This window comes from Stenella coeruleoalba (genome assembly GCF_951394435.1).
Source record: "Stenella coeruleoalba genome assembly, chromosome: 21".
NCBI classification, from domain to species: Eukaryota; Metazoa; Chordata; class Mammalia; order Artiodactyla; family Delphinidae; genus Stenella; species Stenella coeruleoalba.
In genome coordinates this window covers 2,754,964-2,781,502 of record NC_137167.1, presented here as the reverse complement: position 1 = coordinate 2,781,502, position 26,539 = coordinate 2,754,964, and the positions used below count along the sequence as shown (strand labels likewise).

General features: G+C 46.0%; 1 protein-coding gene across 1 annotated transcript in view; it reads left to right on the top strand.

Moving 5' to 3' along the window:
• Nucleotides 1-403: 403 nt before the first annotated feature.
• Nucleotides 404-26,539, top strand: part of CSGALNACT1 (chondroitin sulfate N-acetylgalactosaminyltransferase 1) — a 322,828-nt gene continuing 296,692 nt past the window's right edge. Inside the window, exon 1 of the mRNA XM_079909316.1 lies at nt 404-736. The gene's annotated coding sequence lies outside the window, so the exon portion shown is untranslated. The remainder of the gene's footprint in view (nt 737-26,539) is intronic.

Genomic DNA, 26,539 nt, shown 5'->3' with positions numbered 1-26,539 from the left:
TTTATTACTCAACACCCCGGCTGCCTGCTTTCCATCCTGCTCCCCCCGCCCCGCTCCGACCTCCCTTCTCGGCCTCCCAGTGGCCGTCAGGGCTCCCTGCAGACATCACTTCCCCACGGCTGTGGGGTCGCGGAGCTCACGGGCTTTCTGACCTTCCCTGTGAGTAACAGCTCTCTAGTGAAGGGATATAACCCACTCGGGCCGCAAACACAGCGACTGCGGGATTAATTCTCCGAAGTGCCATGTGCAAAGTTTGGGTAAGTCAGTCGGCCCAGGGCGGGGAGGGCAGCTGAGAGCAGGCAAGGGGACAGGGCGGCTGGGGGGAGGGGGTCGGGCGGGGGTCTCAGTCCAGAAAGAGGAAGGGCCACACTTGCCGGGTGGACTCCAACGCCCCCTGCTGGGGCCCCACAGCCACCGCGTCCTCGCCCCTCCCTCAACTTCGCCGGGTCTCAGGAGCGCGCCGAGCCGCCACCTGCGGGGTGGTCTCGGGGGCGCCCGCCGCAGGGGTAGCGGCTCAGGCCAGGGCGCCCGCTCGGGCCCGAGGGACCCCGCCCCGCGCCCCGCGGCTCGCGGCCCCCACCCGGCGCGGGGCTCGGCCGCGGTCCCGCGCTCCCCGCCCCCGGGTCCCCGGAGGCTCCGCGGCCGCCCGAGCGGGAGGTGGAGCCGAGCCCGCGGCGCCGCGCAGGAGGAGCCGGCGGCGGCGGGAGCGGCGGGAGCCGGCCGGCAGCGCCTCGCGGTGAGTCGGGCCCGGGCCGGCCGGGCGTGGGCGCCGTGGGAGCGTCGGGGCGGCATCCTCGCGCCCCGCGGCTCCACCACGGGAGGCTCGCGCGGGCGTGGGGGGCGGTGCCGCGGGGAGGGGTTCGCACCGCAGGGTGGGGCAAGGAGGAGAAGAGGGGAGGGGGTGGCGCGGCGCCCGCAGGTGGGCGCGCGGGGTCCTGGGGGAGGCTTCCCGGGAGGGCCCCGGGCGCTGCTGGCCGGGGTCGCTGTGGCTTCACCAGACTCTGGTGGCCTTCAGCTGTTTGATGACTTTCTTGAACACCGACTAAAAAGTAGCCTTTGCACGTGCCCGCGTGACTGCTTTAGCTGCGGCTGCACAGAGTCGTCTTTGCTGGGATGGAGAGGGCGCGGGGGGCGCGCTCAGGTGGAGGTGGGCAGCGTGCCCTCTGCCTGGGACCCTGGCCGGGGCGAACGTGCCCGAGGGTCGCTGCGATCCGGGATGCCGGGAGGAAGTGCTGTGCGCCGTCAGCGGAGGGGCCCCCTCGAGGGCACGGTCTGGGGGTCGGGGTGAAGGGCGGCGGCGGAGGAGAGCTGTACGGAGACGCCGCGAAGTTGGTGTTTCCGCGGCGCTTCCTGCACCTGCACACCGGTCGGTGACTTTGAATTTATCTTTTCACCAATGAGCCAAGGGATGGGAGAGGAGAAGGTCTAACAGCGCCGTGCACGCCAAAACAGCGAGCCTTGGGAAGCCCTCGTACATAATAGAGTGGCTATTTCGCCGCCAACTCCGCTTTTATTCTGATTTCAAAGCCTCGGAGTGGTTTTTACTTAAATGTCGTTAGAGAGGTCCAGATAATAAAGATAATAACTGTTCTTTCACGTCTTTTTACTAGAAATGGAAATTCAATTCTACCGGGTTTGTTGGATTTTAACATTTTCATACAAGAAACTCGTAATTGTTGTAGCGTTACTTGCAACAGTGAACCTTAACCAGCCCTGCGCGGTGCTGTCATGTTGCTAATTAGAAGCAGAAAAGCCAAACTTAGATATAGAAGCATAAAGCAAAAAACATAAAGCCTTAGTCATAAAAAGTGACTCAGACACGTGTAATAGTGCATAATAGGACATGGGACAGTGTGTTGTGCTCCCGGAGAGGGTCAATTTCTGGAAAGCGAGAGATGGGCCGTAACGGTTTAGATATGTGATGGTTCTTTCCATCCTATGTGTACTCTAAAGTATACAGCATTGAAATGCTTTAATTCTGTTCGTCTTTGTGCTCCAGTTTGCAAACTGTCATAATGGGGTTCAAAGCAAAATCTCAAGCTTTTGGATTCACCAGATTACATGAAAGCGAAGGGAACATTTGCTTTGCCGTCCCAGACTCCTGGGCTCCAGGCAGCCTCCCATTTATTAACTGTATGACCTTGGGCAAGTCACCCTTTCACAACATCGGTTTCGACTTTGTAAAATGCCAGTAATATTCCTCACCTTATGAAGACGTTGGGAAAAAGGAAGTAACAATTAGGGGCTTATCCCAGCGCCCAGAGCACACTAAGTGCTCTGGAAATTTGTCTCTTGTCTTCCTTGACTTTTAGGAACCCCCAGGTCTGGCATGTTTCAGCGCTGTTGCTGTTTTTAATTTAAAATTCCTTGTGTGCAGCCTTCCTTCCCATCCATCCCTTCAAGCACCCTTTATTGAAGAACCTCAGATGCTGCCCTGTCTGGGTGTTTGGAAGTGAGGGGCTGACGCTCTGGAGGTGGAGGTGGGCAATACTTCAGGTTTTTCCTGTTGGTAAGAATCCATCACAAGGTCGCACGATAACGCATTGTACTTCCCAGTCTTCACGTTGTTCTAGCTCTGTCCCCAGTGTAATGTCACACTGGAAAGAAAGCACAGGAAGCTCTGCACAGTGCTTGCTCTCGCTTTTACCCTGTCTCTCCAGGCCAGCTCAGGCCGGGCAGGGCGCACGGGATTTGAAAGACAGGATGTAATGAAGTTATTCTTCAGGTTAGTTTTTTTTTTTTTTTTTTTTGCCGTACGCGGGCCTCTCACTGTTGTGGCCTCTGCCATTTCGGAGCACAGGCTCCGGACACGCAGGCTCAGCGGCCATGGCTCACGGGCCCAGCCGCTCCGCGGCATGTGGGATCTTCCCGCACCGGGGCATGAACCCGTGTCCCCTGCATCGGCAGGCGGACTCTTAGCCACTGTGCCACCAGGGAAGCCCCTCACTTTTTTTTTATTCCTAGTGAAAGAACCTTGGGATTCTAAATGATGGCCCTACTGTATATTAGGGCTAATAGAGGTTATTAAAGAAGGTAGCTCAGGTAGACTTGATTACCTATCAGTTTTACCCTGGTGATGAAGCAGTCTTATAAAAGCTTACGCAGCCAACGGAGCAGCGGCTCCACCACTAGGGGCCTCTTCTGCATAGCGTATCACCCAGGCTGTCATTCTTTGCCATTGTTATGTCCTGTAAGGTAGCGAACTTAACTTCCTGGGCTCACCACACGGAATACTTTATTAGAAAAGGGCAACCTTGTGTGAAAAGCATTACCAAAGGCCTAAAAATATGTGCAAGTGGTCTTAAATGACAGATTCGGTACCATCTGAGAATAACTTTAAAGATTTAAAGGAGTTGTAATAATCGGGCTTTTTGCTTTGCATATCCTCATATTCCAATATATGACTTTAAAAAAACTGTCTAAAAATTCAAATATATGATTTTGCTCTAGTATTTTTCAGGGGATTATGTTTTTGGTAGAGCTTATTTTTATCTTTTTATGTGTTTAAAATTGCTTTATTTCCTAAATTGGTACTGTTTCTCAAGGAGTTTATCTGGCCAGTAGGAGCTGCTGGTGTCTTGTCTTTTTAAAAAATGGGGCCATGTGAAATTCCACGCATAAAAATATATATTTTATTACATTCCAAGATGTATCATTGAAAGGCATTTTTCTTCTGGGAGTTTTTGAAAAGCCCTCTTACTTCTAAATTATAGCTTGAATGAAGTTAGTCAGGCTTGAGACTATTGAACAACTTGAAGGTGTGTTGGTGTTTTTATTTGTCAGATGGAATTTGCTATTTGGTAGACAAAAATACCGACAAGGTATGTAAGCAAACACGATGACTTAAAGTATTGCCATATGGTTTGTGAGTGAATAAGAGAATATTGTATTTTCAGGTTTTCAGTGAAATTTAATTACAGTGACAAACTAAATACCAGTAATTGGTAAAGCAAAACTAACTACCGTTACAGAAGAGTTCAGCGCATTGCAGGCCCCAAATCTTACCGAGGGATTTCTTCTGAATTCAGTACGTTATCAGACTTCTGATTCCGATTTTCACGTGGCAGGACTTTTCTTTTCAGTGTGTTTTTTATTGAAGTATTGTTGATTTACAATGTTGTGTTAATTTCTGCTGTACAGCAAAGTGATTCAGTATATATATACATATATATTCTTTTTTTAATATTCTTTTCCATTATGGTTTATCATAGGATATTGAATATAGTTCTCTGCTATATAGTAGGACCTTGCTGTTTATCCATTCTCTATATAAAAGCTTACGTCTGCTAACCGCAGCCTTCCACTCCATCCCTCTCCCAACCCCCTCCCCCTTGGCAACCACCAGTCTGTTGTCTCTGTCCGTGATTCTGTTTCTGTTTCATAGATAGGTTCATTTGTGTCATACTTTAGATTCCACATATAAGTGATATCCTATGGTATTTATCTTTCTCTTTCTGACTTCACTTAGTATGATAATCTCTAGGTCCATCCATGTTGCTGCAAATGGCATTATTTCATTCTTTTTTAATGGTTGTGTAGTATTCCATTGTATATATGCACCACATCTTCTTTATCCATTCATCTGTCAATGGACAGATAGGTTGCTTCCATGTCTTGGCTATTGTGAATAGTGCTGCTATGAACATAGGGATGCATGTATCTTTTTGAATTATAGTTTTGTCTGGATATACATCACGTGGTGGGACTTTAAAACAAGGCAGTCTGATCTTTGCTGCCTTTCTTTCAAGGTCTAGATCATTACTAAGTACTGGGGAAGAGGAGAACTTCTGTGTGAAGGTCGTAGATAATTCTTCTTATCACTTCCCGATGAGTTAGCTAACTTTTGGGGGTTATGTTTAGGATTCTAAGCATGTCAAAGAGTTACACAGCTCCTGTTTGCACAAGAATGCTTCTTTAAACTGGGAGAGCGCTGCCGCTGCCCTCAAACATCCCTCCAGTGAAGGCCCTGCATCTCCCTGCCTCCCCGGCTTCCCCCGGAGGGAGGCGGAGGCTCAGCCACAGTGATGGGTGTAGAGCTGTGTGCAAGGCGAGGCATGTGAGTTTGGACAGCAGCCTGGAGCTGACCAAGATGATGGATGCCCCAGGTGGGAGGAATTGCATGTTTTCACATGGGAGTCTTTTTTTAGGAACTTGTGCTTGGGCCCTGCATGCACAGAAACAGCAGCACTGGAGTTTGCAGAGAGGCTTGGATCCTGTGGCTTAGTGAAACAGTACTTTGATGCACAGATCATTTTAGTTGTTGCTTTTGGACAGTGCAAAACATACATTTGGTTATCCTGGGGTCAAATCTGCTACTCTCTTTCCTTTTCACACAAAGGGATATTTGAGTTGATGGAGGAAGAGGGGAGCAGGAGGCCGGGAGGAGGTAGATGGGAGTTGTCTGTTTATGCTGGACCCCTGGTCCCCTTATTTTCCCTTCCCAAGGGACGTGAGCACATGCCCTGCAACTTGATGATAGGAGCTATTCACTGGTGTTTTGGGGCTATCCTCATCTACTCTGTTAACGAAACTACTAAGATGATGGTTTTTGACTTAGGTGCTGGGTACTCTCAAGAGTGACCTTCTACTTCTGTCTCCTGTCTTTAGAAACTTACTCAGTTAATGTGGCAGCTAACCTCTGAACACGGCTGCCAGCCCAGCAGGGGCCCCTTTGAGGTGAAGCATCCGCGCCAGGGTGCACGGCGTGTGAAGCAGAGTGTGGGCCTCAGCCTGCTTGCCTCCCATCGGGCACTCTTGTGGGACAGTTGTCCGCACAACTGTCTGTGAGGCTTACACCTGTACAAGTGGTTAGAACAGTGCTGGGCACATGATCGATGAGAGATGTATCGTTGCTGCTGCTGGTGGTGGTGGTTATTATTATTATTATTATCATTACTGATAGCATTGCTTTCAGGGTAGACCATGCTGGTAGGCACAGTAATCTGGAACAGAGGATTCAGGTGAACTTAGTGTTTGCAAAAGCAAGTGATTCATTCATTTCAGATTTCTTGCTACATTTCCATTAGAGTTCTTCTCTTCATGTGACGGAAACGGCTCACACAGAGCCCTTAACCATGTGGCAACTGCTTTGCGAAATGTGGGCAGTGAGTTGTTCATTCAATCAGCACAGCAACCTTAGGAAATGCGCACTATTATTCTCTGCATTTTTGCAGATGAGAAAACCAGGGTGTAGAGAGGCCAGTTACCTGCCCGCGGTCAGCTCGTGGGTGGCAGGCCTGAGCCTTGAGTCCATGTCTGCCCGGCTCCAGAACCTCTGTGCTGTCTTTGCCAACATCCATTACTCTTTGAGTTGGTAGCCTGGAAAGCGTCTTCGAGTTCTGAGGGTTAACAAAATGTGAAAACATTGATTTCCCTTAGATTCCTGTATTTGTATCCTTTTCTAGGCGCGACGGAGCAGGATGACAAATGAACTGTTATCAGTGGGTCTGCTTCAGCACTTTTTATTTATAGATTTTTATATGTGGCTTTTCCTAGTAGCTCGAAATACAATACAGTGTGGTACAACTTATTTCTGTACAACGGTTAACATCTTGTCAAGGCGCTTCTCGGGCATGTTACAAGCAGAATATATGAATAAAACCCAGCGTGTGGCTGCAGAATATTAAGGTGTGAAGGCTGGCGTCAGGCGTTCATGCATTCAATCAACAAATATTTCTTACTCACCTCTTCTCTGGAGTCACTCTGCCAGACACCACAGAGATGGCGAAGATTAGGAAGCCTGCAGCACAGAGGAAGGCTCTGGGCCTTCGGGGTGGGCATTGCTGGGGTTTGAATCTCAGCTCTGCCGCTCACTGACTGGGGGTCCTGGCGCCATCAGTGGACATCTCTGAGGCTTAGTTTCTCGTGTGCATAATGGGGAATAATAATACTTGGTAGGCTGTTGCACGAATTAAATGAGATGCATGGGGAAGCCATCAGGCCGCTGGAGGTGGTGGGTACTGACCCACAGCGGTGCCCTTCCTCTTCTCCCATCTTACCTGTCTCTTCTCCCACTTCCACCAATTACAGGGGCTGGGAGAGATAAAGATACTTAAGCTCCAAGATAGAATTCTTCCAAATGTTCCTTTCTGGTTCTCCCTTGCGTGGCTGGGACAGACCTGGCAGCGGGGTTGGGTGATACGTGAGCTGGTGCCAGTGTAGCGTTCCTGTCACACTGGCTTGTTACCCAGGAGGCCCAGAGGAGGATGGATTCCAGGAAGCAAGGGCAGCTTGGAGCCCAGGATAGGTGCCTATGGGTCCCAGGGATGGGGATGAGAGTCTTCTGGGGGAGTAGCCAGGAACTCGGGTCCCATGGAAATTGGAACAGGCCAGAAAAGAAGTTAGAGGCGGGCTGAGTGGGAAGGGTTTGGGATGTGGGTGGAGGGCGAGGCAAGAACGTGAGCAGCTTGTCCTTGGGGACACGAGGGGGTCAGGCGGCTCAGATGTGCCGCCGGCGGGCGGTGCTGAGGTGTGGGGAGAGGCCTGCAGCCCTCCTGCACTGCCTACCCCACTGCTGAAGGGCTTGTTACAGACTTCCAGCTCCCTGGCCTCCCACTGCAGGGTTTTTGCAGAAGCACTGCAGCCTCTCCCAGCAAACAGCTAAGTCAAAATTACTAGTTGTTGCCAGTTTTCACTCTAGATCTTCAAAGGGTAGCCGGTATCATGGGAAAATAAGCCTTTACTTATTCCAGTTGGAGACTCGGTTAAACACACCCAGATCTGTTCCTGGTGAGGCCGGGAGCCCGGTCCACAGGGCGCTGTTGAGAGTCCTGCTGGCCTTTCTGGAGCGTGGGCTGTGTTGTGCGATCAGGGGTGTTTTCAGGGAGATGGTCCTAGTGGTTTTATGATAATGGGCCACCTTGTTTGGTGTCCGGGGTAGATGCCGTGTGTGGAAGGGATGGAGCGCGGGCTTCACAAGATCATTATGGTCTGGGACTGGCTGCCTCAGCCAGGGAGCAGGAGGCCCTGACTCATTTATTCTGCGCTGGCTTATGGGCATAAACCAGCCCTTCTGTGAATAAGCAAACAGAACCTGCCCAGGTGCAAGAGAAGCTTGATTCAGGGTTTAAAAAAAATGCAAGAAATTTAAAAAATGTATTGAATTGGGGAACACTTTGTTTAAAGTAAGCTACTGTAATTTTCAAAAGCCCATTTTATAGAATTAATAGCGTGTATTAAAATGAAATGAACAAGCAGACTTTAAAAAAGCGACAGAAGGATAGCTTTGTGGGAAGGAGAGTAATCCTTGAAATGGATTCCAGGTTGGTTCCTTTGGTTCCTGGGGAGCTGAGTGGAATGAATGTTTGCTGATTGCTCTAATAAGTGAGACAGTCTGGTCACCTCCGGGACAGGCCTGGGCAGTGGAGCCAGTTCACCCAGGTCCACCCTTTCTTAACTGTGATCCTGGACAAGTTACTGAATTCTTTAGGTCTCAGTTTTCTCATCTGTAAATTGGGGATAATAGTGCCCATCGTATTGGGCAGTTTGCTGATTGATTTAGAGAATGTATGTGAACGGCTTAGCATGAGAATGTATGTGAACGGCTTAGCTTGGACACTTGGTAGCATCAGCTGTTGTGATTACATAGACGCACGGGAAGGAAGGTGGAAGGAAACATAGGCGCACGGGAAGGAAGGTGGAAGGGAAACATAGGCGCATGGGAAGGAAGGTGGAAGGGAAACAGGCGCATGGGAAGGAAGGTGGAAGGGAAACATAGGCGCATGGGAAGGAAGGTGGAAGGGAAACATAGGCGCACGGGAAGGAAGGTGGAAGGAAACATAGGCGCACGGGAAGGAAGGTGGAAGGAAACATAGGCGCACGGGAAGGAAGGTGGAAGGGAAACATAGGCGCACGGGAAGGAAGGTGGAAGGAAACATAGGCGCACGGGAAGGAAGGTGGAAGGGAAACATAGGCGCACGGGAAGGAAGGTGGAAGGAAACATAGGTGCACGGGAAGGAAGGTGGAAGGAAACATAGGTGCACGGGAAGGAAGGTGGAAGGAAACATAGGCGCACAGGAAGGAAGGTGGAAGGGAAACATAGGCGCACGGGAAGGAAGGTGGAAGGAAACATAGGCGCACGGGAAGGAAGGTGGAAGGGAAACATAGGCGCACGGGAAGGAAGGTGGAAGGAAACATAGGCGCACGGGAAGGAAGGTGGAAGGAAACATAGGCGCACGGGAAGGAAGGTGGAAGGGAAGGCGTGGATCAGGAGCATCTGCATTCGCCCTGGGCCTGGACGCTTCTCATTCTACTCTTGCATAGTGTTTAATGTCTTAAGTTCTAGATGATTATAATCAGATACGTCTTGAACACCTGCTGTGTATATGTCCCTATGATAAGGTGTCTGGGTGTAGACTCTGATCCCAGAAAACTGCCCTTGGTATCCTCACGTAGCTCATGGTCTTAGGCTGAGGGGGCAAGACCGTGACGGGGTCTTGCCGTTAAAGAAGGAATTCTTAGTGTCCCTCGGCTATTTCAGTGAGCTTCCCAAAGGATACTTGCCGTCCTTGGCTTATTTCCCATCTACTCTACATACAGATGGATAGAAAATAAGTACTTCTTGGGTCTCAACATAAATAACTCAAAATACCCAGGGTACCTTTGGATGTCTTATTTGCGTAGAAATAAGATTTATTTAAGTACGTTTGTACTTAATACATAATGGGAACCCAGAGGAGGAGACTTGTGTTTTGGGGGATATTTCTTTGGGTGTGGCTCTGACCTGCAAGCTCTTATACCTAAAGCACGTTCTTGGGTGGGGAGGGTCCTTTTGTCTTTTCACTGAACTCATGGCCCATAGATTTCTGGGCCACAATAACGACAGAGCTGTGTGTAAAGAGGGTTTTGTTTGTTTGGTTTGTATCTCTCCTCCAGATGGTGTACACATGTTGCTGCAGAAGGAGACTAGGTTGGTGGAGAAAGGATTCCGGAGCTGACTCACTCTGTGGCCATGGGCAAGTTCTTAATCCCTAAAGTAGGAATCTAATCATTGAGACTCAAGGGCCATTTGAATGCAAAGCAATGAAATTTATGGACTGTGGATGGCTTCATGAGTCCAAACAGTGGCTGAAGCAAAAATCTGAGCATAAAGCTAGTTACTCTGTTGGGTCAAGTGACCGTTTCAACATCTTGGGTCTTGGGTTGTCTCAAAAACGGATTTTCTTTGTAGACAGGATATTTTTCACTTAAGTAATTAAAAATCCTCAGAGTGTTTTCCATGGAAATCCGTGGGCATACAGGAGAATTTATCCAGCTTCACTGGAATTACCTTTTTCTCTTCCTTCAAGAGTGACTCTGGACCAGTGCCTGGGCCGTTATTAGTGTGGAGTGCAGAGGCCGTGAGAACACGCCCTTTATGAAGAGCGGGTGTCTCATGTTCTGATGGAAACGAGGCCGGAGACAGGAGGAGATGCAGGAACTAGACCCGTCTGGTTGCCTGAAAGCACGGGGAGGTGACTATTTGGGTTGTGGGGACAGCCCTTCCGGGGGTGAAGGCACGTGGGAGGCATCAGTTTTTTTTTTTTTCTTACATCTTTATTGGAGTATAATTGCTTTACAATGGTGTGTTAGTTTCTGCTTTATAACAAAGTGAATCAGTTATACATATACATATGTTCTCATTACTGTTCCCTCTTGCATCTCCCTCCCTCCCACCCTCCCTATCCCACCCCTCTAGGTGGTCACAAAGCACCGAGCTGACCTCCCTGTGCTATGCGGCTGCTTCCCACTAGCTATCTGTTTTACGTTTGGTAGTGTATATATGTCCATGCCACTCGCTCACTTTGTCACAGCTTACCCTTCCCCCTGCCCATATTCTCAAATCCATTCTCTAGTAGGTCTGTGTCTTTATTCCTGTCTTATCCCTATGTTCTTCATGACTTTTTTTTTCCTTAAATTCCATATATATATGTGTTAGCATATGGTATTTGTCTTTCTGTATCTGACTTACTTCACTCTGTATGACAAACTCTCGGTCCATCCACCTCATTACAAATAGCTCAATTTTGTTTCTTTTTATGGCTGAGTAATATTCCATTGTATATATGTGCCACATCTTCTTTATCCATTCATCCGATGATGGACACTTAGGTTGTTTCCATCTCCTGGCTATTGTAAATAGAGCTGCAATGAACGTTTTGGTACATGACTCTTTTTGAATTATGGTTTTCTCAGGGTATATGCCCAATAGTGGGATTGCTGGGTCATATGGTATTTCTATTTGTAGTTTTTTAAGGAACCTCCATACTGTTCTCCATAGTAGCTGTACCAATTCACATACCCACCAGCAGTGCAAGAGTGTTCCCTTTTCTCCACACCCTCTCCGGCATTTATTGTTTCTAGATTTTTTGATGATGGCCATTCTGACTGGTGTGAGATGATACCTCATTGTAGTTTTGATTTGCATTTCTCTAATGATTAATGATGTTGAGCATCCTTTCATGTGTTTGTTGGCAGTCTGTATATGTTCTTTGGAGAAATGTTTATTTAGGTCTTCTGCCCAGTTTTGGATTGGGTTGTTTGGTTTTTTGTTATTAAGCTACATGAGCTGCTTGTAAATCTTGGAGATTAATCCTTTGTCAGTTGTTTCATTTGCAAATATTTTCTCCCATTCTGAGGGTTGTCTTTTGGTCTTGTTTATGGTTTCCTTTGCTGTGCAAAAGCTTTGAAGTTTCATTAGGTCCCATTTTTTAATTTTTGTTTTTATTTCCATTTCTCTAGGAGGGGGTCAAAAAGGATCTTGCTGTGATTTATGTCATAGGTTGTTCTGTCTATGTTTTCCTCTACGAGTTTGATAGTTTCTGGCCTCACATTTAGGTTTTTAATCCATTTTGAGCTTATTTTTTTGTATGGTGTTACGGAGTGATCTAATCGCATACTTTTATATGTACCTGTCCAGTTTTCCTAGCACCATTTATTGAAGAGACTGTCCTTTCTCCACTGTACATTCCTGCCTCCTTTATCAAAGATAAGGTGACTATATGTGCGTGGGTTTATCTCTGGGCTTTCTATCCTGTTCCATTGAGCTATATTTCTGTTTTTGTGCCAGTACCATACTGTCTTGATTACTGTAGCTTTGTAGTATAGTCTGAAGTCAGGGAGCCTGATTCCTCCAGCTCTGTTTTTCGTTCTCAAGATTGCTTTGGCTATTCGGGGTCTTTTGTGTTTCCATACAAATTGTGAAGTTTTTTGTTCTAGTTCTGTGAAAAATGCCAGTGGTAGTTTGATAGAGATTGCATTGAATCTGTAGATTGCTTTGGGTAGTATAATCATTTTCACAATGTTGATTCTTCCAATCCAAGAACATGGTATATCTCTCCATTTATTTGTATCATTAATTTCTTTCATCAGTGTCTTATAATTTTCTGCATAGAGGTCTTTTGTCTCCTTAGGTAGGTTTATTCCTAGATATTTTATTCTTTTTGTTGCAGTGGTAAATGGGAGTGTTTTCTTGATTTCACTTTCAGATTTTTCATCATTAGTGTATAGGAATGCCGGAGATTTCTGTGCATTAATTTTGTATCCTGCTACTTTACCAAATTTATTGATTAGCTCTAGTGGTTTTCTGGTGGCATCTTTAGGACTCTCTATGTATAGTATCATGTCATTTGCAAACACAGCTTTACTTCTTTTCTGATTTGGATTCCTTTTATTTCCTTTTCTTCTCTGATTGCTGTGGCTAAAACTTCCAAAACTATGTTGAATAAGAGTGGTGAGAATGGGCAACCTTGTCTTATTCCTGATCTTAGTGGAAATGCTTTCAGTTTTTCACCATTGGGGATGATGTTGGCTGTGGGTTTGTCATATATGGCCTTTATTATGTTGAGGAAAGTTCCCTCTATGCCTACTTTCTGCAGGGTTTTTATCATAAATGGGTGTTGAATTGTGTCAAAAGCTTTCTCTGCATCTATTGAGATGACCATATGGTTTTTCTCCTTCAATTAGTTAATATGGTGTATCACATTGATTGATTTGCGTATATTGAAGAATCCTTGCATTCCTGGAATAAACCCCACTTGATCATGGTGTATGATCCTTTTCATGTGCTGTTGGATTCTGTTTGCTAGTATTTTGTTGAGGATTTTTGCATCTATGTTCATCAGTGATATTGGCCTGCACTTTTCTTTCTTTGTGACATCCTTGTCTGGTTTTGGTATCAGGGTGATGGTGGCCTCGCAGAATGAGTTTGGGAGTGTTCCTCCCTCTGCTATATTTTGGAAGAGTTTGAGAAGGATAGGTGTTAGCTCTTCTCTAAATGTTTGATAGAATTTGCCTGTGAAGCCGTCTGGTCCTGGGTTTTTGTTTGTTGGAAGATTTTAAATCACAGTTTCAATTTCAGTGCTTGCGATTGGTCTGTTCATATTTTCTATTTCTTCCTGGTTCAGTCTTGGCAGGTTGTGCCTTTCTAAGAATTTGTCCATTTCTTCCAGGTTGTCCATTTTATTGGCATAGAGTTGCTTGTAGTAATCTCTCATGATCTTTTGTATCTCTGCAGTGTCCATTGTTACTTCTCCTTTTTCATTTCTAATTCTATTGATTTGAGTCTTCTCCCTTTTTTTCTTGATGAGTCTGGCTAATGGTTTATCAATTTTGTTTATCTTCTCAAAGAACCAGCTTTTAGTTTTATTGATCTTTGCTATCGTTTCCTTCATTTCTTTTTCATTTATTTCTGATCTGATCTTTTTTTTTTTTAAATTAATTAATTTATTTATTTTTGGCTGTGTTGGGTCTTCGTTTACTGTGCGAGAGCTTTCCGTAGTTGCGGCGAGCGGGGTCCACTCTTCATCGCGGTGCGCGGGCCTCTCACTGTCACGGCCTCCTTTGTGGCCCAGCACAGGATCCAGACGCGCAGGCTCAGTAGTTGTGGCTCACGGGCCCAGCTGCTCCGCGGCATGTGGGATCCTCCCAGACCCGGGCTCGAACCCGTATCCCCTGCATTGGCAGGCAGATTCTCAACCACTAGCGCCACCAGGGAAGCCCTCTGATCTGATCTTTATGACTTCTTTCCTTCTGCTAACTTTGGGGTTTTTTTTGGTTCTTCTTTCTCTAATTGCTTTAGGTGCAAGGTTAAGTTGTTTATTCAAGATGTTTCCTGTTTCTTAAGGTAGGATTGTATTGCTATAAACTTCCCGCTTAGAATTGCTTTTGCTGCATCCTATAGGTTTTGGGTGGTCGTGTCTCCATTGTCACTTGTTTCTAGGTGTTTTTTGATTTCCTCTTTGATTTATTCAGCGATCACTTCGTTATTAAGTAGTGTATTGTTTAGCCTCCATGTGTTTGTATTTTTTACAGAACTTTTCCTGTAATTAATATCTAGTCTCGTAGCGTTGTGGTCAGAAAAGACACTTGATAAAATTTCAATTTTCTTAAATTTACCAAGGCTTGATTTGTGACCCAAGATATGATCTATCCTGGAGAATGTTCCATGAGCACTAGAGAAAAATGTGTATTCTGTTGTTTTTGGATGGAATGTCCTATAAATATCAATTAAGTCCATCTTGTTTAATGTATCATTTAAAGTTTGTGTTTACTTATTTATTTTTATTTTGTATGATCTGTCCATTGGTGAAAGTGGGGTGTTAAAGTCCCCTACTATGAATGTATTACTATCAATTTCCCCTTTTATGGCTGTTAGTATTTGCCTTATGTATTGAGGGTCTCCTATGTTGGGTGCATACATATTTACAATTGTTATATCTCCTTCTTGGATCAATCCCTTGATCATTGTGTAGTGTCCTTCTTTGTCTCTTCTAATAGTCTTTATTTTAAAGTCTATTTTGTCTGATATGAGAATTGCTACTCCAGCTTTCTTTTGGTTTCCATTCGCATGGAATATCTTTTTCCATCCCCTTACTTTCAGTCTGTATGTGTCTCTAGGTCTGAAGTGGGTCTCTTGTAGACAGCATATATATGGGTGTTGTTTTTGTATCCATTCAGCCAGTCTGTGTCTTTTGGTGGAGCATTTAATCCATTTACATTTAAGGTAATTATCGATATGTATGTTCCTATTCCCATTTTCTTAATTGTTTTGGGTTTGTTATTGTAGGTCTTTTCCTTCTCTTGTATTTCTTGCCTAGAGAAGATCCTTTAGCATTTGTTGTAAAGCTGGTTTGGTGGTGCTGAACTCTCTCAGCTTTTGCTTGTCTGTAAAGGTTTTAATTTCTCCATCAAATCTGAATGAGATCCTTGCTGGGTAGTGTAATCTTGGTTGTAGGTTTTTCTCCTTCATCACTTTAAATTTGTCCTGCCAGTCCCTTCTGGCTTGCAGAGTTTCTGCTGAGAGATCAGCTGTTAACCTTATGGGGAATCCCTTGTGTGTTATTTTTCCCTTGCTGCTTTTAATGTTTTCTTTGTATTTAATTTTTGACAGTTTGATTAATATGTGTCTTGGCGTGTTTCTCCTTGGATTTATCCTGTATGGGACTCTCTGTGCTTCCTGGACTTGATTAACTATTTCCTTTCCCATATTAGGGAAGTTTTCAACTGTAATCTCTTCAAATATTTTCTCAGTCCCTTTCTTTTTCTCTTCTTCTGGAACCCCTATAATTCGAATGTTGGTACGTTTAATGTTGTCCCAGAGGTCTCTGAGACTGTCCTCAGTTCCTTTCATTCATTTTTCTTTATTCTGCTCTGCAGTAGTTATTTCCACTATTTTATCTTCCAGGTCACTTATCCGTTCTTCTGCCTCAGTTATTCTGCTATTGATCCCATCTAGAGTATTTTTAATTTCATTTATTGTGTTGTTCATTGTTGCTTGTTTCATCTTTAGTTCTTCTAGGTCCTTGTTAAATGTTTCTTGCATTTTCTCTATTCTATTTCCAAGATTTTGGATCATCTTTACTATCATTATTCTGAATTCCTTTTCAGGTAGACTGCCTATTTCCTCTTCATTTGTTAGGTCTGGTGGGTTTTTATCTTGCTCCTTCATCTGCTGTGCATTTTTCTGCCTTCTCATTTTGCTTATCTTACTGTGTTTGGGGTCTCCTTTTTGCAGGCTGCAGGTTCGTAGTTCCTGTTGTTTTTGGTGTCTGTCCCCAGTGGCTAAGGTTGGTTCAGTGGGTTGTGTAGGCTTCCTGGTGGAGGGGACTAGTGCCTGTGTTCTGGTGGATGAGGCTGGATCTTGTCTTTCCGGTGGGCAGGTCCACGTCTGGTGGTGTGTTTCAGGGTGTCTGTGGCCTTATTATGATTTTAGGCAGCCTCTCTGCTAATGGGTGGGGTTGTGTTCCTGTATTACTAGTTGTTTGGCATAGGGTGTCCAGCACTGTAGCTTGCTGGTCGTTGAGTGAAGCTGGGTGCTGATTTTGAAATGGAGATATCTGGGAGATTTTCGCCGTTTGATATTATGTGGAGCTGGGAGGTCTCTTGTGGACCAGTGTCCTGAAGTTGGCCCTCCCACCTCAGAGGCACAGCTGTAACTCCTGGCTGCAGCACCAAGAGCCTTTCATCCACACGGTTCAGAATAAAAGGGAGAAAAAGTAAAAAGAAAAGAAAGAAAGAAAGAAAGAGAAAGAAAGAAAGGAAGGAAGGAAGGAAGGAAGGAGGGGAAAGAAAGAGGATAAAATAAAATAAGATAAAAGAAAGTAAAGTTATTAAAATAAAAATAATTATTAAGAAAAAAATTTTTTATAAAGAAAAAAAAAACGGACGGATAGAACACTGGGATAAATGGTGAAAGCAAAGCTATATAGACAAAATCTCACACAGAAGCATACACATACACACTCACAGAAAGAGGAAAAGAGGAAAAATAATATATCTTGTTCTCAAAGTCCACCTCCTCAATTTGGGATGATTCGTTGTCTATTCAGGTATTCCACAGATGCAGGGTACATCAAGTTGGTTGTGGAGCTTTAATCCGCTGCTTCTGAGGCTGCTGGGAGAGATATCCCTTTCTCTTCTTTGTTCTCACAGCTCCCGGGGTTCAGCTTTGGATTTGGGCCCGCCTCTGCATGTAGGTCCCAGAGAGCGTCTATTCTTCGCTCAGACAGGATGGGGTTAAAGGAGCCGCTGATTCGGGGGCTCTGGCTCACTCAGGCCGGGGGGAGGGAGGGGCATGGAGTGCGGGGCGAGCGTGCGGCGGCAGAGGCTGTCAAGACGTTGCACCAGCCTGAGGCGTGCCGTGCGTTCTCCCGGGCAATTTGTCCCTGGATCCCGGGACCCTGGCAGTGGCGGGCTGCACAGGCTCCCCGGGAAGGGGGTGTGGAGAGTGACCTGTGCTCGCACACAGGCTTCTTGGTGGCGGCAGCAGCAGCCTTAGCGTCTCATGCCCATCTCTGGGTTCCGCGCTGTTAGCCGTGGTTTGCGCGCGTCTCTGGAGCTCCTTTAAGCAGCGGTCTTAATCCCCTCTCCTCGGGCACCAGGAAACAAAGAGGGAAGAAAATGTCTCCTGCCTCTTCGGCAGGTCCAGACTTTTCCCCGGACTCCCTGCCGGCTAGCCGTGGTGCACTAATCCCCTGCAGGCTGTGTTCACGCCGACAACCCCAGTCCTCTCCCTGCGCTCCAACTCTCGGGCTGGTGAGTGCCGGTCGGCATTGATCATATGTGCGGGAATCTCTCCGCTTTGCCTTCCTCATCCCTGTGGCTGCGCTCTCCTCCGCGGCTCCGAAGCTTTCCCCCTCCGCCACCCGCAGTCTCCGCCCACGAAGGGGCTTCTAGTGTGTGGAAACCTTTCCTCCTTCACGGCTCCCTCCCACTGGTGCAGGTCCCGTCCCTATTCTTTTGTCTTTGTTTATTCTTTTTTCTTTTGCCCTACCCAGGTACGTGGGGAGTTTCTTGCTTTTTGGCAGGTCTGAGGTCTTCTGCCAGCTTTCAGTTGTTGTTCTGTAGGAGTTGTTCCACGTGTAGATGTATTTCTGGTGTATCTGTGGGGAGGAAGGTAATCTCCGCGTCTTACTCTTCTGCCATCTTCCCCCACACCAGGCACCAGCTTTTTAAAACTCTCTTCCCTGGTCTCCGTAAATGACTGTTTAATTATCTTGGGGGCAAATGTCATACCAGTGTGAAGCGGACAGGCATTACTGCAGCTCTTAGTCACTTAGGATTGAGAGTCAGAGAATGAATGGAGAAGCTTTGACGAAAGCTAGCCACGTTCATCTATTTTATCTATATGAACTAAAAATCTTTGAAATGGCAAAGTCGTGCATCTGAAGGGGACACTTGGATTCTGGAGGATTTGTAGAGTTCATTTAATGGTCTTGTCAGTGACTTGTTGGAGTTAGAAGTCACGGGAGGACCACTGCTTAGCAACAGAAATAATATTATTTCTGAGATCAGTTGGACCAACATAAGTATTTTGTAGAAATAATAGCACCATTGAGACCGTTTGCAAGCAGCGAGGTGCAGTGTGTAGACACGGTAGGTTCTTTGTAAATACGCATGAAACGAACAGAGGCACCATTTGGACTATCTCTGTATTTTTCAGATGAACAGAAAGAGGCCCAGAGAAGTGAAGTGCCTTATCTAAGATGGCCCAGCTACTGAGGGGAACGCATTGTCAGGAATGGAGCCCAGGTCTCTTGTTTCCATCCCACTGCTCTTGATGGGCCATGCAGCATCCTTGGGTACCACCGCCGGCTGGCAGGTAGTTTTAGGTGCCCCGACAATGATGCCACCTACACAATTGCCTGCTCTCAGGTTTTTCAGAGTCTGGTTATGGAGCTCCTGCCGTGTGCCCAGCACTGTTCTTGGTGCTAGAGATACACAGGTGAAAAGACAGGGGTTTCTGACCTCAGGGAGCTCTCAGTAGAGTGAAATACAAAGAAGGGACTAAGCCATGGCTTAGTGACATGTGGAACATCTTCCTTGGAGATGTAAGCTCTCAGTGCCTACTTCAGGGGGAATGAGATTAGTTTTAATTTCCTGTTGATTTTACAGCATCAGAAATGGAAACGATGACCATAAACTTCATGAATCAACTTAACTCCAAATGATCCCAGTCTCATCTGGATTAAAATTTGAAACTCTTTTTTCTCTGCACTTCAAATCCATGATCTTTCTGGAAACACTTGCTAAGAATAGTTCTGGAGGAGTTTGTTTATGGACACAAGTCAAAAATTAAATTGTTTATGTCAAAGAGAAGTAAGATGTCGATATGGGTATCACTGCAGCTAAGTCAGGGATTGAATTATTGGCTTTTTAATTAAGTTGAGGCCCATCTTTTTCCCTGGGAGTGCAGAAGTGGCAGAAGCTTAGGAAGAAATCTATTAGGTCCTACGCAGTATCCAAAGCACTTTATTTGTGGAATTGTTTTTAAACCTGTATAAAAATACTGGAAGGACTGAGGTTCAGGTAGATGGAATGCCTTGGCAGGGGCAGATGGCATGGCAGGGAGTTCCAGCATTAGCACAAAGTCTGTTTGCCACTGCAGCTCCTGTGCCCAAGCGTGGCGCCTCCACGGGTACCAAGCGTGATGTGGCAGCGGCCTTGCAGTTGCTTTTGTGTCGTTCTTGAACAGGACTGCAGACCTGGAGCATGGGGTCCACAGCTCACACCATTGTTGGATGCACTGCAAGCAGCGAGGTGCAGTGTGTAGACACGGTAGGTTCTTTGTAAATACGCATGAAATGAACAGAGGCAGCAACTGAATAGTCAACAGTGTTGGTGAGAGACTGTGTTCATGAACAGGGCATGTTACCTTCCAGGGTCCCTGCAGTTGAGTGTAAAGCTGACCTTGGAGAAACCAAACTACCCACCCCAAAAGAAAAGTCTCTTTTAGTGTCATTTGCTGTTCATAAGTGTGCCTGTTTTCAACTCTCTTCCCCACATACTGTTTTCTTACTTGGTGTTTTCTTCCAAGCTACCTGTAAGCAAATTATGCATTCATAATCTTATGGCAGGCTGGCTGGATCTAACAGAGTCAGGAAGGCTTCCAACACATTAAGTGTTCTTGAAGGTTATAAAAAGGAGGACTAATTATCACACTGACGTGATTATAAGAGAGATGCTGGAGGTCTCTCTTTTTTTTTTTTTTAAAGAATGAGGCTTGGCCCCATCTCATAGCTTACATAATTTTTAAAAAAATTAATTTTGTTTATTTATTTTTGGCTGCGTTGTGTCTTTGTTGCTGTGCGCGGGCTTTCTCTAGTTGCAGTGAGCAGGGTCTACTCTTCGTTGTGGTGCGTGGGCTTCTCATTGCGGTGGCTTCTCTTGTTGCAGAGCACAGGCTCTAGGCGTGTGGGCTTCAGTAGTTGTGGCACACAGGGTCAGTAGTTGTGGCTCGCGGGCTCTAGAGTGCAGGCTCAGTAGTTGTGGCACACGGGCTTAGTTGCTCTGCAGCATGTGGGATCTTCCCGGCCTAGAGCTCGAACCCGTGTTCCCTGCATTGGCAGGTGGATTCTCAGCCACTGCGCCACCAGGGAAGCCCTGATGCTGGAGATCTTGACTCACTGGGATTTTGACAGCAGCCAGAGTAGTTAAGATGCTTTGAGAAACAGCAGAAGTGATCTATTTCCACCAAGTGATTTTCTTAAATCTGTGACATGGGCGTACCTATCGGCTCCTGAGCGAGAGGACGGACTAAATAATGCATGGAGTCACTGGGGTTGGAGTGGTGATGTGTCGCTGGTGCTCACAGTGGGAGCCTGTGAGATTTTACGTTTAGTGATGATGCCTCTCCCGTAGCCATCTGTCTCTCTCTTTAATAAGCAATGTTCCTTATCAGGAGATTTGTTTACATCGATTCCACCATTATACTTGTTAAATATTAAAGCGTTTATTCCCCCTTGTATGAAGTCTAATTAGGCAAGGCGCTCAGCGCAAGCCTGCATTATCAGAGTAATAGTCTGCTCATTACCTGTGACATACCTCAGCTTCCTGGATCATGTGTGGTTTGTTTTTCCTCCTATCAGAGTGCCTGTGTACCTAATGTAGTGCAGGAAGGTGTGGTGAAGGGTTCAGCACTGTCGGGCCATTAAGGAGGGGCCTGCTACAAAGATTATGAAACCTTTTAACAATGAGTGGAGCGATGTATTATCTAGAGTTGGCATTTTTCATGAATCAGTCTTCTGAACAGATGTTTCTGATGAAACTAATTTGACTAAATTAAAGAATCTTAAAATAGCTTTAAAGGCTAAAAATACAAGTTACAATGTTGTTTGGAAGAAGAGAAAACCCATCAGTAAGTAGTTGCATTTTATACATGCTGCTGATGAAAAGAATACTTTTAGATGTGGAACCAGTATTACCTGAAAGTCCATGGGGTGGTCCATTACTTACTTTTTCAACTTATTTCTTCTGTGCAGTCTAATGCAAAAATTAATTTGCATCATGGATTTCCTAGCAAGCATTTTATTAGTATAAGGCTAAAAGTAAGGCTATGAATCAGGCTAGTATCTTTGATAAGTTATCTACATCATTTTGAGACAATCATTGTAATGAACGTTGTCTTTTTTGGAAGTGTTCATGGTACTTCCTCATTATTTACATTCCTAAACAGTTCTGCAGTGTGCTGTGAGCATGTACACACACACACACACACAGGAACATGCATGTGCACACGTGTAATCTGGGGCTGATGGGCATGAACCAGATAAGGATTAGGCCCAGTTTATTGCTTATTATTCTCAGGGAGAAAAGCTTTTAAGCCGTGTTTCATGTAATGGATGGCTATCAGGGCGAATCGGTTTTTCCCTCTCATGGTCCCAGCAGCTCATGTTAGGGTTTTGAAAGCGCCTTCATCCCTTCACAACTGCAAACAGCAGTAGCATCACTGGCCCTTTATGCACTATGGAAAGAAAGCAGCCTGTATCTCCTTAAAATGAGAGTTTATTTTGGGTTGTTTTTGAATGTAGTCAAATCAAAATGAGATTTAGCTCTGAGTTAAAATATGGATGTAAAGATCAGAGGATGGAAGGGAACTCACAGGTCATCTGGTCTAATGCTTCTGCTTCTCGAGTGGGGAAGCTGAGGCAGGGAGGCACGTGGCTCCTCAAGGTGTTAGCAGGGGTTCTGCTCTACGTACGGCACTTGTCTGCAGGCCTGATGGTGACCCTCGGGCCAGGTCCCACCTTCCGGCCCTTCACAGGTACAGTGTACCTGGGCCTGGATCAGTTTGAAAGTTTTTTTTAATTTAATTTTTATTTTATACTGGAGTCTAGTTGATTTACAATGTTGTGTTAGTTTCAGGTGTACAGCAAAGTGATTCAGATATACATGTACATATATCCACTCTTTTCCAGATACTTTTCTCACATAGGTTATTACAGGATATTGAGCAGAGCTCCCTGTGTGACACAGTAGGTCCTTGTTGTTAATCTGTTTTATATATAGTAGTGTGTATATGTTAATCCCAAACTCCTAATTTATCCCTCCCCCCACCTTTCCCCTTTGGTAACCATAAGTTTGTTTTCGAAGTGTGTGAGTCTGTTTCTATTTTGTAAAGAAGCAAAAGCTAAGAGAATTCAGCACCACCAAACCCGCTTTACAACAAATGCTAAAGGAACTTCTCTAGATGGAAAAGAAAAGACCATGACTAGAAATAAGAAAATTATGAATGGGAAAGCTCACCAGTAAAGGCAAACCTACAGTAAAGGTAGGAAATCATCCACACACAAATATGATATCAAAACCAGAAATTGTGAGAAGAGGAGAGCAGAAATGCAGGATATTGGAAATGCATTTGAAACTTAGAGATCAACAAGTTAAAATCTTGTTGATCAAAATCAACAAATCTTGTGTAAATATAGACTGCTATGTCAAAAGCTCATGGGAACCACAAACCAAAAATCTACAGTAGATACACACACAAAAAAGGAAAAGCAATCCAAACACAAGATAGTCACTGAATCACAAGAGGAAGGGAAGAAAAAAGACCTGCAAAAACAAATCCAAAACAGCTAACAAAATGGCAGTAAGAACATACATATCAATAATTACCTTAAATATAAATGGATTAAATGCTCAAACCAAAAGACATAGACTGGCTGAATGGATACAAAAAATAAGACCCATATATATGCGGCCTACAACAGACCCACATCAGATCCAGGGACACATACAGACAAAGTGAGAGGATGGAAAAAGGTATTCCATGCAAATGGAAATCGGAAGAAACCTGGAGTAGCAATACTCCTGTCAGATAAAATAGACTTTAAAATAAAGACTAAGAGACAGAGGACACCATGTAATGATCAAGGGATCAATCCAAGTAGAAAGGTTTTGAAGGAAAGCTTGCTACCTTACAGCCAACTCAAGGCAGAATGGGTATAGTCTGAACCTGTCCGGGGTTGGAGAACTTACATTTTGTATCTGCTCATTGGCATATTCCTAGAAATGGAGAACTGAGAACCAGTGTGTGCCTCTGAGTATCTCTGAGTTCAGCAGGGTGTCAGTAGGGAGGCCGCTGTCTGCTGTCCTGGGATGATGATCCAAGGGAGGGGCGCCTGCTGCTTGGCTGACCTCAGCTGTGAAGGCCCAGAGTCTGGCCTTTTCCAGCCTGCGGTGGCATCGTCAGGCCCTGAGTAAGTCATCCAACCAACACACCCCAGGGCACAGGGGTTAGGGGTTAGTTCACCTTGACAAATAACTGGCTTGGTGCTTGGTAAGAACCGTGGTGGTTAAGCACGTGAGGTCTGAGGCCTAACATGTTTGGGTTGCACTAGCTGCCGTGTATGGAATTTAGGCAAGTTACCTTACTACTTGAGCCTCAGGCGTTTTGTCTGTAAAATGGGAATAGTAGCAAACATTTATATTGTACTCACTATGTGACAGCTGCTGTCTCAGTGCTTCAGGACCACTGACTCATGTACTCTTCACAGCAACCCTATGAGGTAGGTACTACCATCATTCCCACTTTACAGATGAGAAGACTGAGGCCCAAAGAGGTTCAGCGAATTGCTCCAGGTTACACAGCTGTTAAGGGTTGGAGCCGGGGTTTGAATCTTGGCAGCCTGTTGCTCTTTCTCTCTCTCCTCTGCTTCCTCTCCGTGGGATTAAGATGATTGTGAGATCAAGTGAGATCAGCACTCGAGCAGTATCAGCTGTCCTCGCTGATTGTAGCGAAGCTGACAGTGCCTCAATAACAGCAACAGGAAAATCCACGTGATCAGCGCCTTCTTTACCCGTCACCCAGCTCCTAGAAACCAGATCATAATCAGAACGTCGCTTTGGCAATTACAGAAGTCACGCAGAGAGAATTCGGAAGGCTTAACCAAACGTCCCTCTGTGCGGACAGTGTGGGCACAGCATAGGAGAGCCGACCAGGGCTGGGGGGCCGCGGGGCTGAGCCGATGGCTGAGATTCCTTTCCAGCTCGCAGGACCTGGTGACTTTCTCCGCTGCAGGTGGCTCTGGGGTTCCAGACAGCGGCTCTGAACTATTTCCCCTCATCTGTCATCTGGACGGTTGAGTGGATCAGATCCACCCAGGGCGCTGTCACTGACCTCCGCCTCAGGGGTCAAGGGTGACACTCACACCTTCGAGGAAGTCTGCCACCGCTGACCAGCATCCTCCACTTTGTGTTGAGTTCACAGCCTCGTCGTCAGGTGCAGGCTTCTTTCCAGATTGTTTTGCTATGGAGTTTAGAGATTATGCTGTGTCTGTTCTTTGTTTCCTTTTAAATTCATAAGTCATGATAAGTGTATGTATATGTAACGCGTGTGTGCCTTTTGACTTAAAATAACAAAGCGAGTAACGATCCAGTAAGCATCTAGAACATTCCCTCTGAAGCCCCTCCCATGTACTTCCGGGTCTTATTTCCTTCCTTCCTCCTGCCCCACCCGAGGGGTAACTGCTCCTCCAGATAACGTGTTAATCATCTCCTCGCTTTATTAGAGTTTTACCACCAGTGTGCATCCCCACATCATTTATGGTTTTTGTGACAGGCTGTTGAATTGGAAAACTTGACTAAAGCCTCCAGATGCACTAGATAGCAGTTACAAAAATGAGGTGTGAGCACGACCAAGACGGGCATTTTCAGAGGCAGCATCGGAACATGAGGCTCACAGCTCTTGAAATCCTCCTTGCTGTGAGGGTAGAAGAAGCACCCATCTATCTGGAGAATCTTCTGCTGTGAATCTGCACCAGCCCCTTCCCCCCGGAGGAAATGGGGGTGGAGGTCCTGCCCACGCACCCTGAGCCCTGTGTCTCCTCAGCTGGGTGCGTGGTGGGCTGGCTCTGACTCTGGTGAGACGTTTGGGGGTGTGGAGAGTGAAGAGTACCTGGGACAGGCCTCCCCCCCCACTGCCGTGTTTGTTGGGGCCATTGTAGGGGGACTCTCCCTGGACCAGGTGTGGCCCCTGTAGGGAGGGAGAGCCAGCCTGGAACTTGACCCCTGCCCAAGGACACAGCCAGTGGAGAGCTTGTGGAGTGAGTTTCAGGGTCTGGGTGCATTGCCCACACCACAGGGGTCAGAGGGGGGCCCCTGGAGAATCCACAAAAACGCCCATGAGAGTCAGAGTCAGGCCTGAGTATGGGCTGGTCCGGAGAGTGCAAAGCTGTCTGTGCTGGTGAGGAGGAAGTTTGCCTGCATGTAAGAGAAACAACAGTGGTAACACACAGTAGAAGTTGATTTCTCTCTTACGTAGGATCAGTTGGGAAGTAGGCAGTTCAGGGATGGGATGGGGGCGCCTCCTAGTTCACTGCCCCACGGCCCAGGCCCATGACTGTGGTCCTCGTGCTTCTGCTCAGAGGGGCTGCTGCAGCTCCAGCCATCATGTTACGGTTCAAGCAGACAGAGGCAGGATCTGCTCCCTCCCTTTTAAGGATACTTTCAAGATACATCACCCAACATTTCTGCTTATATGCCATTAGCCAGAGTCGAGTCACAGGGTCAGGCCCAGCTCCAAGAAAGCCTTGGAAATATAAACTTGTTGCTGGGTAGCCATGGGCCCAGCTTAAAGCTGGGTTTGTTTTTGTCAAGAGGAAGGGACTAGTGGATATTGGGAGGCAGCCAGCAGCCTGTGCCACTTCTTTTTCATGCCACTAGCAGTCAGGTGGCCTTTCTCCACGTTCCAACACTGGAGGGGAGGGTAGCTGCAGCCAGCAAGGGGGGAGGGGGAGGGGAGGAAATGCAGAAGCCAATGTCTCTTACTCTTTTTGGCCTTACTTAAAGGGTTGATAATATACTGACCTGACATTTTATTTTCGGAGTCACAGTTGTGTTTCGTGACTTAAAGTAACTTCAGGACTTTCTGTTACCTACAAGTGGCCAGAGAATTATGGGACCTACCAGAGTTTCCCTTGGGTAGCAGGGGGAAAACATACTTCTTGAATATTATATTTATTTCAACTCGGTAATGTCTTTGTTATATAAAACCGCCATGCCATTTTCACACCTAAAATATTAATAATCATCCTTTAAAAATCACCTGATACCCAGGCCATATTTAAGTTTTCCTCATTTTGTAATTACCTGTGGTGATGGATGTTAACCAGACCTGGTGTGGCGATCGTTTTGCAGTTTGTACAGATATTGTATCATTACATTGTACATCTGAAACTAATTATATTATGTTAGTTATACCTCAATTAAAAAAATACATACTCTAACCTAGTAAGTCTGCTTATAATTATTCATCCTATGGCGATCAGACTAGTATCCAAAGGTG